Raw genomic sequence first — 11830 nt, forward strand, 5'->3', positions numbered from 1 at the left:
AAATTCACTAAATAGTAAAAATAAAAAAAATGAGAAATTAGTACATTTTTCGTATTCTTGTGTATTTATTAATTTTTTAAAATGTTTTTTGACAAAGAGTTTACTTTTTTGATACATGTAAGTAAGGTAAGTCTAAAAAAATTACTTAAAATTTTAAAAATATTCATTAAAAATAAAAAAATTAAATAAATAACTCAAATTTCAAAAAAATAAAACCAAACAATGTTTAAAAATTCAAAAATATATTTTCCAAGAAAAAAAATCAACCAAACAGGTCCTCAACGTTTTACCTCCCTCCCAAATTCCCCAATGTTCAAATTTCCCACAAAACTATCTCATTTCGGCGCCTCTGTTACCGTATCCCCAAATCTCTCCAAAAGTTCTTCGATGATCGTCGAGTCATCGTTGTTGGTATGGACATGGCCTCTGTTGCAAGGAAGCTCGAAAGGAACCACGAAATCAGTGTTGCGAATCCGATGGATTTGAATTCTATGGCGTTGAAGGGGCTGAGAAGAGACGATCTGGATCTGCTGCACTATCTCAATCGATTGGCCAGGGTCGTGTTAGGGAAGCACGTTTTCGTCTTTAGGCCTTGTCGATACAAGGTGGAGTGGTTCCAGAAGTATGACAGGGGCAATTACAGCTGGTACAATGCTCACTTTTTTCATGAAAAGGTGAAATACGCAATGTCCGAACCCTATCTTTGTTATCTGATCGGATATAAGCTTCTTCATATGATGAACTGTTCATCTTCAGCTTCTTCTTCATCCTCGAAGAAGAAGACAAAGAAGAAGAACTGCAAGAAGAAGAAATAGCAGATAGATCTACGATCCAAAAATTGAGTGCACATGTGTCTCTTCTTTTAGAATAAATTTTCCAGTAGACTTAGGGTTTACTAAAGCTTGGTGATATGCGTTATATCTTTAGTTAGAGAACTATCTCTTTTTAGAGTACTCTACTCTCCCTAAAAACAAATTGAGGTATAAATCCTCTCTCCCTCTCTTACTCATTCTCTGTCTGTCTCTCCCTCGGCGTCTCAATGTTTGTGTTCATATTCTGCTTTTTTTGTTCTCTTTGTGTTCCCTAAGGTACTGTTCCTGTGTTTTTTGAGTGATGAAAGTGCATTAAAAATTATTGTTATCTTCTAAGTTTTCTTGAATTATGCTGTATTTAGAATTTGTTTGTTTACTTGATTAAATATAACACTGTGTTTGGGAACCTAGGAGAGAAAAGAAAAGAAATAATTACTTAAATGATAAGAGAAAAGAAAAAAAAAGAAATGATTGTGATTTCACTCATTTTTGTTTGGATAAAGAAGAAATAAAAAAAAAGAAATGATTATGATTTCTCTCATTCTTGTTTGGTTAGATTTCATTAAGAGAAAAGAAATGAAATTATTTTATGTTATATTACCAAAATAACCTTTTTATATTTTCAATCATTTTATTTCTTTTATTTTTATAGGGACAAAATTGGTATTATGAAAATAGTATTTTCTTTTCTCTTCTAATCTCTCCACTTTTGGGAAGATTGAAAATGATGCTTATAAGAGAAATGAGTTTCTCTCAATTTCTTTCCATTTCTCTCCACTTAAGTTATCCAAACAAATAAGAGAAATGCATATCTTTCCATTTCTTTTCTTTTCTCTCCAAATCACTCAATCCAAACATAGCGTAAGAGCCATCTTCTGGAATAGAAAAATAATGTTAATGGTGAAAGCTTGACCAAAAGTCATTCAAAACATATAATTTTTTTTACCTCATATTTTAGCTAAAAAACCAAAAAGTTACTAAAATAGTATGTTCCCAAACGAAATACTAATACTAGATTAAAAATATTTAATTATATTAAAATATACAATATGAATACAATCAAGGTAAAAGATTTATAAATAGCCATTTTAAAGCCATGAGCCTTGGCAAAACTGCTTGGGATGGGGGTGCTACAAATAGAGTATATGGCTCCAAGTAAAATGCATTCGGTGAGGATTCTTTTGAACAATGGATTAAGGTTTAGACAATGCTGCTGAGTTGTTTGTTTTTATAGCAGTCTTTCCTTTGCAATGTTGGCACTCATGTACTAAATGGATATTCTGGCAACATAAAATTAGCAAACTGTAGTGTTATGTGGTATATATGGATTATGTGTTTAATGAAATCCTTGTGGTGAACTTGACTACCACTGTATCAGCGTGTTAAGGAGATTATATCAGGATTGATGTATATTTTACCAACATCCCCTCACTGATGTCTTCCTCTTATGAAAAAGCATAGACACCTTCTGTTTCATTCTTTCCATGTTGTCCTTTTCATTCTTTTCCAATTCCAATATTGTTTGTTCTATTTAACTGATAAGAAGTTGTGGATAAAATAGCAAGATATGTAGTTGTTGCCTGAGGGATTTGTTCTATTCATTGCTAAATTAATATTTCCTTGAACAAGAATCCTGTTTTCTCATTTAGATTGAATGTGCTACACCCCAATCACAGTATATTTTATTTGATCTTCCAGTATTGGTGCTATTTGCTTCAGAAGTTTCCACCCTTCGAGATATCTAGATGCTTTTTTGTAACTTATTGTTTTATTTACTGTGTATACAAGTTCATATTTACTCTGCTAAGTGCATCTTTCTTTGGTAAAAACAGTGAAGGTTTACTAAAAATTTTCATTTATTTTGCTGTCCAAATAGCATCACTGTTATTTTCTTTGCAAAAGAGAGAGAAGATTGTAGCCTTACTCCAACAAGGGAAAATTTGATTAAACCAGTGACCATGCATTTTGAACAAGGTTTAGGCTAGAAGTTCATACAACCCTCTGGACCTGGGATAGACTTCTCAATGTTTGATGAGACAGAGTTACTGGCAGAGGGTGATATGGAAGTGTATCCTCTAGCAGTGAAGGCAGAGGCATCCCCAGTTAGCCAAAATGAGTCGACAGATGAAAACCCAGAGTCCGTACCCACAAACTCACAAATAACTAAGGCAGTGTTTGAGAAGGAGAAAGGTGAATACAAGGTGAGGTTGGTGAAGCAAATCTTATAGGTAAATGGGATGAGGTATGAGTTGCAGGGATTTATGAGATTGGGAATTCTGTCAATGGTGACTTTGATGGGAATGATTCTGGCAAAGAATGTGTTGTCTGTCTATCGGAACCTCGGGACACAACTGTCCTTCCCTGCCAACACATGGTACTCTCTCTCTCTCTCACACACGCACGCGCGCGCGCACACACACACACAGTTGGTAAGTGTCCCGATTAAGTGAATCAGTATTTGCCTATATTGAGTGAGTTTAGTATTCCCTTTATACTCATGAAGGGTGGGTAAGGTTGATCTAATAGGCATACTTTCACTGCATCACGTCCTACTTTCTTTCCAGGAACTACTTTCACTGCTTTATCATGATGGATTTGGAATAACAATGTAAAAATAGTTATTTGAAATCTTCATGCCAAGGATTCTAATATATATATAACTTTACTCTATCTTTCCCTTTAGTTTCTCAACATAACTATAATAGCCAACTCTCCTTCTGTAAAATTTAATCTCAAACCCCTTCGTTTGAAATCCGTATATCCAAACGTAGCCTATCTGTGTGTGTATATTTATACTAGTGATGGGTGTATATGTGATGAGTTTGATGAATGAAGAAGATAAGTTGAATTTGAAAACCGTTAGTAGTTATTAGCAGTCGACGGCATTCTTGAAAAAAAAAAATGTAGAAATTTAATGTATAAAGAGAAATAGAGAATTGTATTATTGATTGATTTATGTTATGGTTACAATGATTCCTATATATAGGAGAGGGTGAGTGTGTAGTAGGTGATGAGTAGGTGAGGAGTAGGTGGAGAGTAGGTGAAGTGGGTGGAGTAGGTGTAGTGGTAGGTTTTGGTACATTTTAACAGCCCCCCGCAAACTCAAGGGGGATAGGATCTAACCAACTTGAGTTTGGAGAGACTAACAAAACAAGAAAATAGACGAATACATAAAATAAAAAAGGATAGGAGACACTGTATGGTCGTGTCAGACCGTTGTAGAAGACTGTATGGTTATGGTAGACTGATGTAGAAGACACTGGCTCGTGTCGGACCGATGTAGAAGACAGTTTATGGGGGTCATGTCGGATCGTTGTAGCAGACATTTTATGGGGTCATGTCGGACCGGTGTAGAAGACAGTTTACGGGGTCATGTCGGACCGCTGTAGAAGACAGTTTACGGGGTCATGTCGGACCGATGTAGAAGACAGTTTATGGGGTCATGTCGGACCGGTGTAGAAGACACTGTATGAGTGTGTATATAGGCTGCCCAAAAGATATACATGTAGATATATATATCGAGCCCTCAAAAGTTGCGCCCTCAAAAGGCGCGCCCACTTCATCAAAAGGCGTGCCCGACAGAAAGCGTCGAGCCATCAAAAGGTGAGCCGGAGACGCGGCGAGGCACGTGAGCGACAGAGTGGCGTGTCGGCCGTGTTGTCAGTGTCGATATAAACCAATGCGGAGGCTTAGGCTTGGAAGCATAACAAACCAGTTGAAACCTCTGCATTCTCGGAGAGCCTGTCTCTAAGAGCTGCAAATCTTGAAACACTCTGTAACCAACCATGTCTGACAGTACCAATCGGTAATCGCTGCTTCTCTGAAACACTTAGCAACCCATAACATGGCCTCTTTTTCCCGTCCAGCTACCCAGAACATGGCCTCTTCTTCCCGTGGTCTGCTTACTCTCTTTCCCGACCTCAACGAGTCCACAAGAGAGATAACCGGTGCGGTTGCCCTTGAACCTCAACCAAACGCCCCTGAGTTTGCTCCGTTGACCTTTCCTATGCGGTCTGTGGAGCAAAGAATGGCAACGCAATCAGATATTGAGGCGAATCAGTATACATTGAAGTCATGTGTGGAAACCATGACTGCGGTCACAAACTTGTCGCACCGGCTGCAGAGTAGGACAAATGAGGTGCAGCAGTTAAACGCCCAACTGGCTCTGCTCCAGCGCATGTATAAGGATGCGTGAGCAGAGATAAGTGTGCTAAAGGCAGAAAATAAGGAGCTGAAGCGGAAGGCAACTGTTATGTTCCGATTTGGAGGTCCGCCATATGCTGTAGTGGAGGAGCAGGGTGGAGTGATCGTGCACAGTGGAGTGGGAAACACGGAGGCAACACCGTCAAGGGCCTCCCAGGACGGAGGCAAGAAGAAGAGACCGGCGGCAGAGTAGAGAAGAAAAATCCCGCCTGTGGATGTGGTTGTTGTTGGTGTGGGTTGTTGGTTGGTTTTTTTTTTTTTTTTGGTGTAAAATTGTGATCGGGGTTGATCCCTGATATGAATAAAGCAAGTGTGTTTTGCAAACTCGAATGGTAGGTGTGGTAATGCAGAAAAATCAACTGGAATGAAATTTAGTTTTTTTTTTTTTTTTTTTTGAAAATAATAATAATAATAATATATAAAATGAAGTGTTGGAATCCAGTGGAATCAATGAAGGTTAGTATAATATATTTTAGTGGAAAAAAAAAAGATGGGTATGTTGATTATATAATAAAATAAAAGTGGGTATGTGAAAGATGTCGTTTTGGTGGGAGAGATGATTATGTTTTCAAAAAGAAGAGATCTCTGGTGTTTTTTTTTTTTTTTTTTGAAAAATGGAACACAAGAAAGATAAGATAAATAAATAAAGGTATTCTTTTTGGGGGGTGAGGGAGTCGGTGAGTGGTCTGGAAAGTTGACAAAATGGTGGGTATCCTTGAGTGGAGAGAGAGAGGGAGAGGAAAAAGTATGTTTGCAAACTGCCAAAAAAGAGGATCATCAGGGTGTGGGTCTGTCAGCAGAGAACAGATGGACAGCAGGACCTTTGAGATGGTTAATGCTGGACTTCATTGTTCTGTCAGAATGGTGAGACAAATGCTTCCATTGCTATTAATGTTTGGAGTGTGGGACAGAGACAGCTTCTGTGCTTGGGGAGAGTCATGCTGAAACACATCAAGATTCTGTTTATGGACGAAGCAACGGCTTCTGTCGACTCCCAGACCGATGCTGTCATTCAGAAAATCATTCACGAGGACTTTGTGTCGTGTACAATAATCAGCATAGCTCACAGAATACCCACAGTTATGGACTGTGACAAAGTGATGGTTATGGATGCTGGATGGGCAAGGGAATATGAAGCTCCATCTCAGTTGCTCGAGAGGCCTTCGTTATTAGCCCAGCAATACTCAGATTACTATGCATTTAGAGGCCATGAGGTGTACCAAACACCATTCAAGGAGGGGAAGAAAAGAGGGTCTGAGAAGCTTGATCAGAAGCAGGTTGTCCATAGGAAGTCCATTGATGCATTTGGACAGAGGACTTCACAGTATAGAGGTGTCACAAGGCATAGATGGACTGGTAGATATGAAGCCCATCTATGGGACAACAGTTGTAAGAAAGTTGGAAGAGGCAGGAAAGTGAAGGTATGTGTACAAAATTTCAGCGGGCAGCGAAGGCAAGGTTGCCGGTCGGCTGCCCGCCGGTGAGAAAACAAAATACAGGCCTAAATCTTATGGCTCTGATACCATGTAGAAATTTAATGTATAAAGAGAAATAGAGAATTGTATTATTGATTGATTTATGTTATGGTTACAATGATTCCTATATATAGGAGAGGGTGAGTGTGTAGTAGATGAGGAGTAGGTGAGGAGTAGGTGAAGTGGGTGGAGTAGGTGTAGTGGTAGGTTTTGGTACATTTTAACAAAGTGACAAACCTTCAAAGCTATTCTGAGCTGTGTCCTTTATATAAAACAATATATATATATATATATATATATATATATATATATATATATGATGTGTTTTTCAATGTTGTTGCTGATTCCTTTCTTGTTTGCTTGAAAGTTATACTTTTCCTAAGCTTGTTTGATAACTATTATATGACAGGTGGATTATTTGCTGAAGTTATTTGTCATGTTTATTTGATTATGAGTCACAAATTAATTGGTCAGGATTATCTATTGTTTAAATTGTTTGAATAGTGGTAGATTTCATTGTGTTCTGAATCTAACTCTGCTATTCAATAGTGTTCTGCAACTTAAGTAATACAATAACTTAACAGAAAAACAAAATATAACAATTTAAGAAAGGTTGAAAACAAAAAAATATATTATTGTGTAAAGAATTACAAGAGGTTTATGACTGCTGTTTTGAGGGTTTGTTGAGCATTCAGCTTTACCGCTAAAGAAGATGAAAATGGGAAGTAGCGTGGTATTGGAATCCTATTCTTTTTTTCTTTATTTATAAATCTGTTGTAGTTTTATCATGCCCATTTTGTGATTTTGCAATTCAAGTGCTGGAGTTCTTGGGCCTTTTCGCCAAATCTTATTGTTAGGTAAAATGACTTCATTTTTAATTAGCTTTTGATTAAAGTTGACTCCACCAAAGCTACACTAAGTAAGCTTGAATAGGCCTAATTGAGCCTGAGCCAAGCTCCTCGTTAATCAATGAAAATTCTAGTGCTCTAAGCCTGGTACCTTCTTCTTCTTGTTCCTTTTGTTTTTTATTTTTTATTTTTTATTTTTTATTTTTTTTGTTTTGTTTTTTTTTTAATTCTAAAACAAATGGATTAAAGTTTTTAGAGTTCTTAGATGCAGACACTTAGCCATGATTCTGAAAGCATATCAAAGCATATTGCTTATGCTTCATGTATTTGGGTGGCTTGGATAGGGCATTGGCCACATACTGCCGCAGGCCACCACCTTTGGCAGCCTCCCAAACCTCCAATTGCCCCTTCTAGTAACTCACAGAGCCCAGGGTTTTATTTGAGTCCTCTGTTTGGTACTATTTCTCATCAAACATGAGTTTAAAAGAGAAATAGCCAAGATAAATGAGAAGAGGAAGTCCAAGATAAAAAGAAAAAAACAAATTACCCAACAAGCTGCTTGTGCTTGTGCCAGTGCTGGTGCTAATGCTTTTTGTTTATTGTTTTCGCTGTATCTAATACTTATACTCGATACTTGTATCTAAATTCATGTAACAAAGAGGTTAAAACATGTCTAAATATCCAAGTGTATATTTTGTGGACACTTTGGCTACAAATTGAAGTTATGAATGAAGGTGTAAATTGAGCTGGTGGTGGAGAAAAATGTGGTTTGGCTTGAGCTCTCAATCTGTGCCTGTCACTTGAGTGTGAGTTGTGGTCCATGGGGGACTTGGAGGTGAATGTAATATCATTAGATTGACATGAACTTCAGGACATGAAGCTTTAAAAAGTTCAATCAAAGCCACCTAGTTATTTCAATCATATATGCTATGTTTTACTGACTATAAAATTCACTAATCATTGAAAACAGGGCATGTCCTAGTGAGGCCTGACCTGGTCTATACCATTCTCTCTTGTACTATTTTTATATAGACTCGTGTCCTGGTGTTTGGTTTGAGTTTGTGTCCAAGTGTCTGATTAGTCTAATTCCATGTTCAAGGACTTGGTCATTTTGTGTATAGAAATTGGAGTATTTTTTGGGGAAATTTGTGTTTGTTGTTGTGTTTGTTGTGAGTTATGATTGATGGGTTTTATTTTTATCTAGTTTTTAACTTGTAACTCATGTCTAGATTATTCAGAGTGACGTGTAACAAGGCATTCTGGTTTCACTAATAGATAGCTTTTGTTGGAAAATTGAGTATCTTATCTCATCTGTTTCACTAATTAATATGTGTGTTTCTCTTTTCAGCTAGCAGAAGCAGCAAAAACTCAATTTTCACATGATTACAGTGATCACCTTGCTCTTTTCTGGGCTTATAAGGGCTGGAAAGAAGTTGAAAGAGACGTAGCTAGATATGAATATTGCTGGAAGAATTTTCTTCTTGCTCAAACAATAAAAGCTATTGATGTTCTACGAGGGGAGTTCTACTCTTCACTTAAGGAATATGTTTTAAATTTTAATGCTAGATGGATGTGAATTAAATGATTATATAGATTACAAGTGGATTTTTAATTAAAAGAATATGTAGTTTGGAATTACTTGTGGATGAAAACTTATAATAGTTGCTGATTTTAATTAAACAGGTTCCGAATTTGATGATTTATATATTTTGTTGAATGTTCATGATTCATGTGAATTGTTGGTTTGATTGATTATTGTAAATTATAGATTGTATTGAATGGATTGGATAGATTATTATGAATTACAGGTTTATTTTGTTGCATGTTGGTGCAAACATTCTTTTTGGCGACCAAACTTTTTGGTTATGGAATGTGACAATTGGCGACCAAACTAAGAGGTCATAGAATGTTACAATTGGCGACCAAAATTTTTGGTCGCGGAATATCACAATTGGTGACCAAAATTTTTGGTCGTGGAATATCACAATTGGCGACCAAATTTTTTAGTCATGGGATGTGACAATTGACAACTAAATTTTTTTGTTGTGGAATGTGACAATTGGTGACTAACATGTTTGGTTGGAAATATGTCACTTTTCGCAACTAAAGTGTTTTAGCGACTAAATGGATTAGTCGTAGTAATGATATATTTAGTGACCAAAAATTTAATTGGCAAATCCAACTTTTTTCCGATTAACAAAAGTTTTGGTCGCTAATTACTTTTGCTAACTCTTAATTGGTGACCAAAAAAATTGGTTATGAATAGCTTTTGCTGACTAAAAATGGACTTTTGTTGACCAAATTTTTAGTCGGCAAAAATGCGATTTCCTGTAGTGTTATGTATATTTCTTTTTGGAGACGCAATGTGTTGAGAAATAAATTGAATTGTTTGTAATCTTTATTTTATTGTTGTTTGGTGATGTGCTATATGGGCAGCTTGGGTTGTGCGCCTCAGGGGTGGCTTGAATTGTGCGCTAAGGGGCGACTTAGGTGGTGTGTCACAGGAGGCGGTTTGAGTCGTGCGCAACAGGGACAACTTCGGTGGTTCACATGGTATATATATAATACCCCCTCAAATTCAAATAGGATTGAAGATGGAAACCTATTTGAGGTTGAAGCATAGGGAAATACAGAATATAGCGGAATGGAGAGATGATGTTTTTAAAAAATAGTTATTGAGAGGGTGATTTGTGATCTGGAGTTGGGCCGAGGTAACGGCCGAGCAAGTTGAGGGCCCAACGATGCGTGGGTCCGAGATGATCAACTTTTTGCCCAGAGTTGGGCTGCCAGAACTTGGGCCGGGCAGAGTTCAGGCTGAGTGTGTGCCACCCCGGACCGGACAGAAACTGCTCGGTAAGGCAGTGCTCGGTCGGACCGGGATGCTCGGTCCGAGGATGGCCAAAGCCAGATAGGCCGAGTGACCGGCGCCCGGGAAGGCGTGGACAACCGAGGAAATTGTCTGACCGGCAGAAAGGCCGACCCCAGGAGGTGCCTCGGGCTAGGCTTTGCCGAGATGCCGCCTAGCCCGGTCTTCCTTGGTCTTGGCCAGTGAAGTGCTAGGGTATGGAGCACGGCACGGCACAACAACGGATAAGGCAGCTCGGCTGCCGAGCTCCAGCTGTGATGACAGGCAGTTGAGATTAGGTGATGATTGGCATGGTTTATGCTGACAGATGGGATAGCGGAGCCACGTGTCAGGAGATGACTGGGAGTGGATATGGGGCGCAGAGGGTATATAAGCAGGTCTGCGCCCCCCATACGTGACACACGAACATCTCTGTAAGGACTTCTTACACTCAAACACTCTCTCCCTTCTCTCTATCCATCCTAAGGTGTGTGCTAACTTGACCGTCGGAGGGTTTTTCCGGCCACACACCGCCGGGTAGCTCACCATTACTTGCTCGTAGGTGATCGGACATCGACGGAGCTCGGAAGAAAGGAATACGGGCTTGCCAGAATATTTGCTCCCCGTACAATTGGCGCCGTCTGTGGGAACATTGACAGACAAAACCTTGTCTTTCAGGTTCATCTGATCGCCGTCCATGGCGAACAACGATGAGTTTCCGTTGTCCGCCATCGACGGAGCCACCCCGGAGTATACCCGAAGGAGAGAGGGCCCTCCTGCTGTCCACCCAATGGCTGACTTGGGAACGCCCACTGGTGGACAGTCTGGAGACGCGCGGACGAAGTCACGGACATTTAAGGAGTCCAGACGGTCACCGGCTGTCACGCCCCCAAACCGCCCCTAGTAGTTTGGTGGCGTGATGGCCAGTAATCCGAGATTACCGAAGGCCGACTTACAAGAATCACACACAATCAGAGTATAAAATAGGGGGCTCACAAGTGCGGAAGCAATATATGTATATACATATACAGAATCTAAATAGTCCATGAGAGTCGTGCATAAGTCCGATGAAATGACATACATCTTTATAAAGTCTTACAACTCAAATACAATAAGGAAATGAGATACAAAACACATCTTGACCAAAAGGCTTCTCAAGCCGACGTATACAAGTACAAATGAAAAACAAGCCGAGAAGCATGATCTTCAAGACGGTACAAAATGATAATCCAAAACATGTCGGCAATGCACCCAAAAACACATCGGCATCACGTCTAGGCCTCAATGCCTTCTTGTTCGTCACCTACATATATATAGAGAGGGTGAGCTTGGATACTCAGTGAATGATATTAGAAATAAAGGTTTTGCATGATTGATATCCAAGATTTCTTTCAAAACAATACATAGCATACTTTCCAAGCAAGGGGAAAACAAGTTCATTGCCGGCCTTTCAAGTTCTTGGATGTTATTACATCTACATATTACAAGTGCGATGACATATCAAGACAAGAGTGCAGTTGCATTATAGTCCCCTGCAGCTAAGGACTTTCAAGACAAGAGTGCAGTTGCATTATAGTCCCCTGCAGCTAAGGACTTTCAAGACAAGAGTGCAGTTGCATTATAGTCCCCTGCAGCTAAGGACTTTCA

At 38.9% G+C, this 11830-nt stretch overlaps 1 long non-coding RNA gene across 1 annotated transcript; it reads left to right on the forward strand.

Annotated features, from left to right (window-relative positions):
• Nucleotides 1–293: 293 nt before the first annotated feature.
• On the forward strand, nt 294–9041 carry LOC145804109 (uncharacterized). Its single transcript, XR_014345715.1, has 2 exons — nt 294–674; nt 8687–9041. It is a non-coding gene; the product is annotated as an uncharacterized LOC145804109 (long non-coding RNA).
• Nucleotides 9042–11830: the final 2789 nt, after the last annotated feature.

Source organism: Camellia sinensis, chromosome 12 (genome assembly GCF_055761805.1).
Source record: "Camellia sinensis isolate YWXY chromosome 12, ASM5576180v1, whole genome shotgun sequence".
Classification (NCBI taxonomy): domain Eukaryota; kingdom Viridiplantae; phylum Streptophyta; class Magnoliopsida; order Ericales; family Theaceae; genus Camellia; species Camellia sinensis.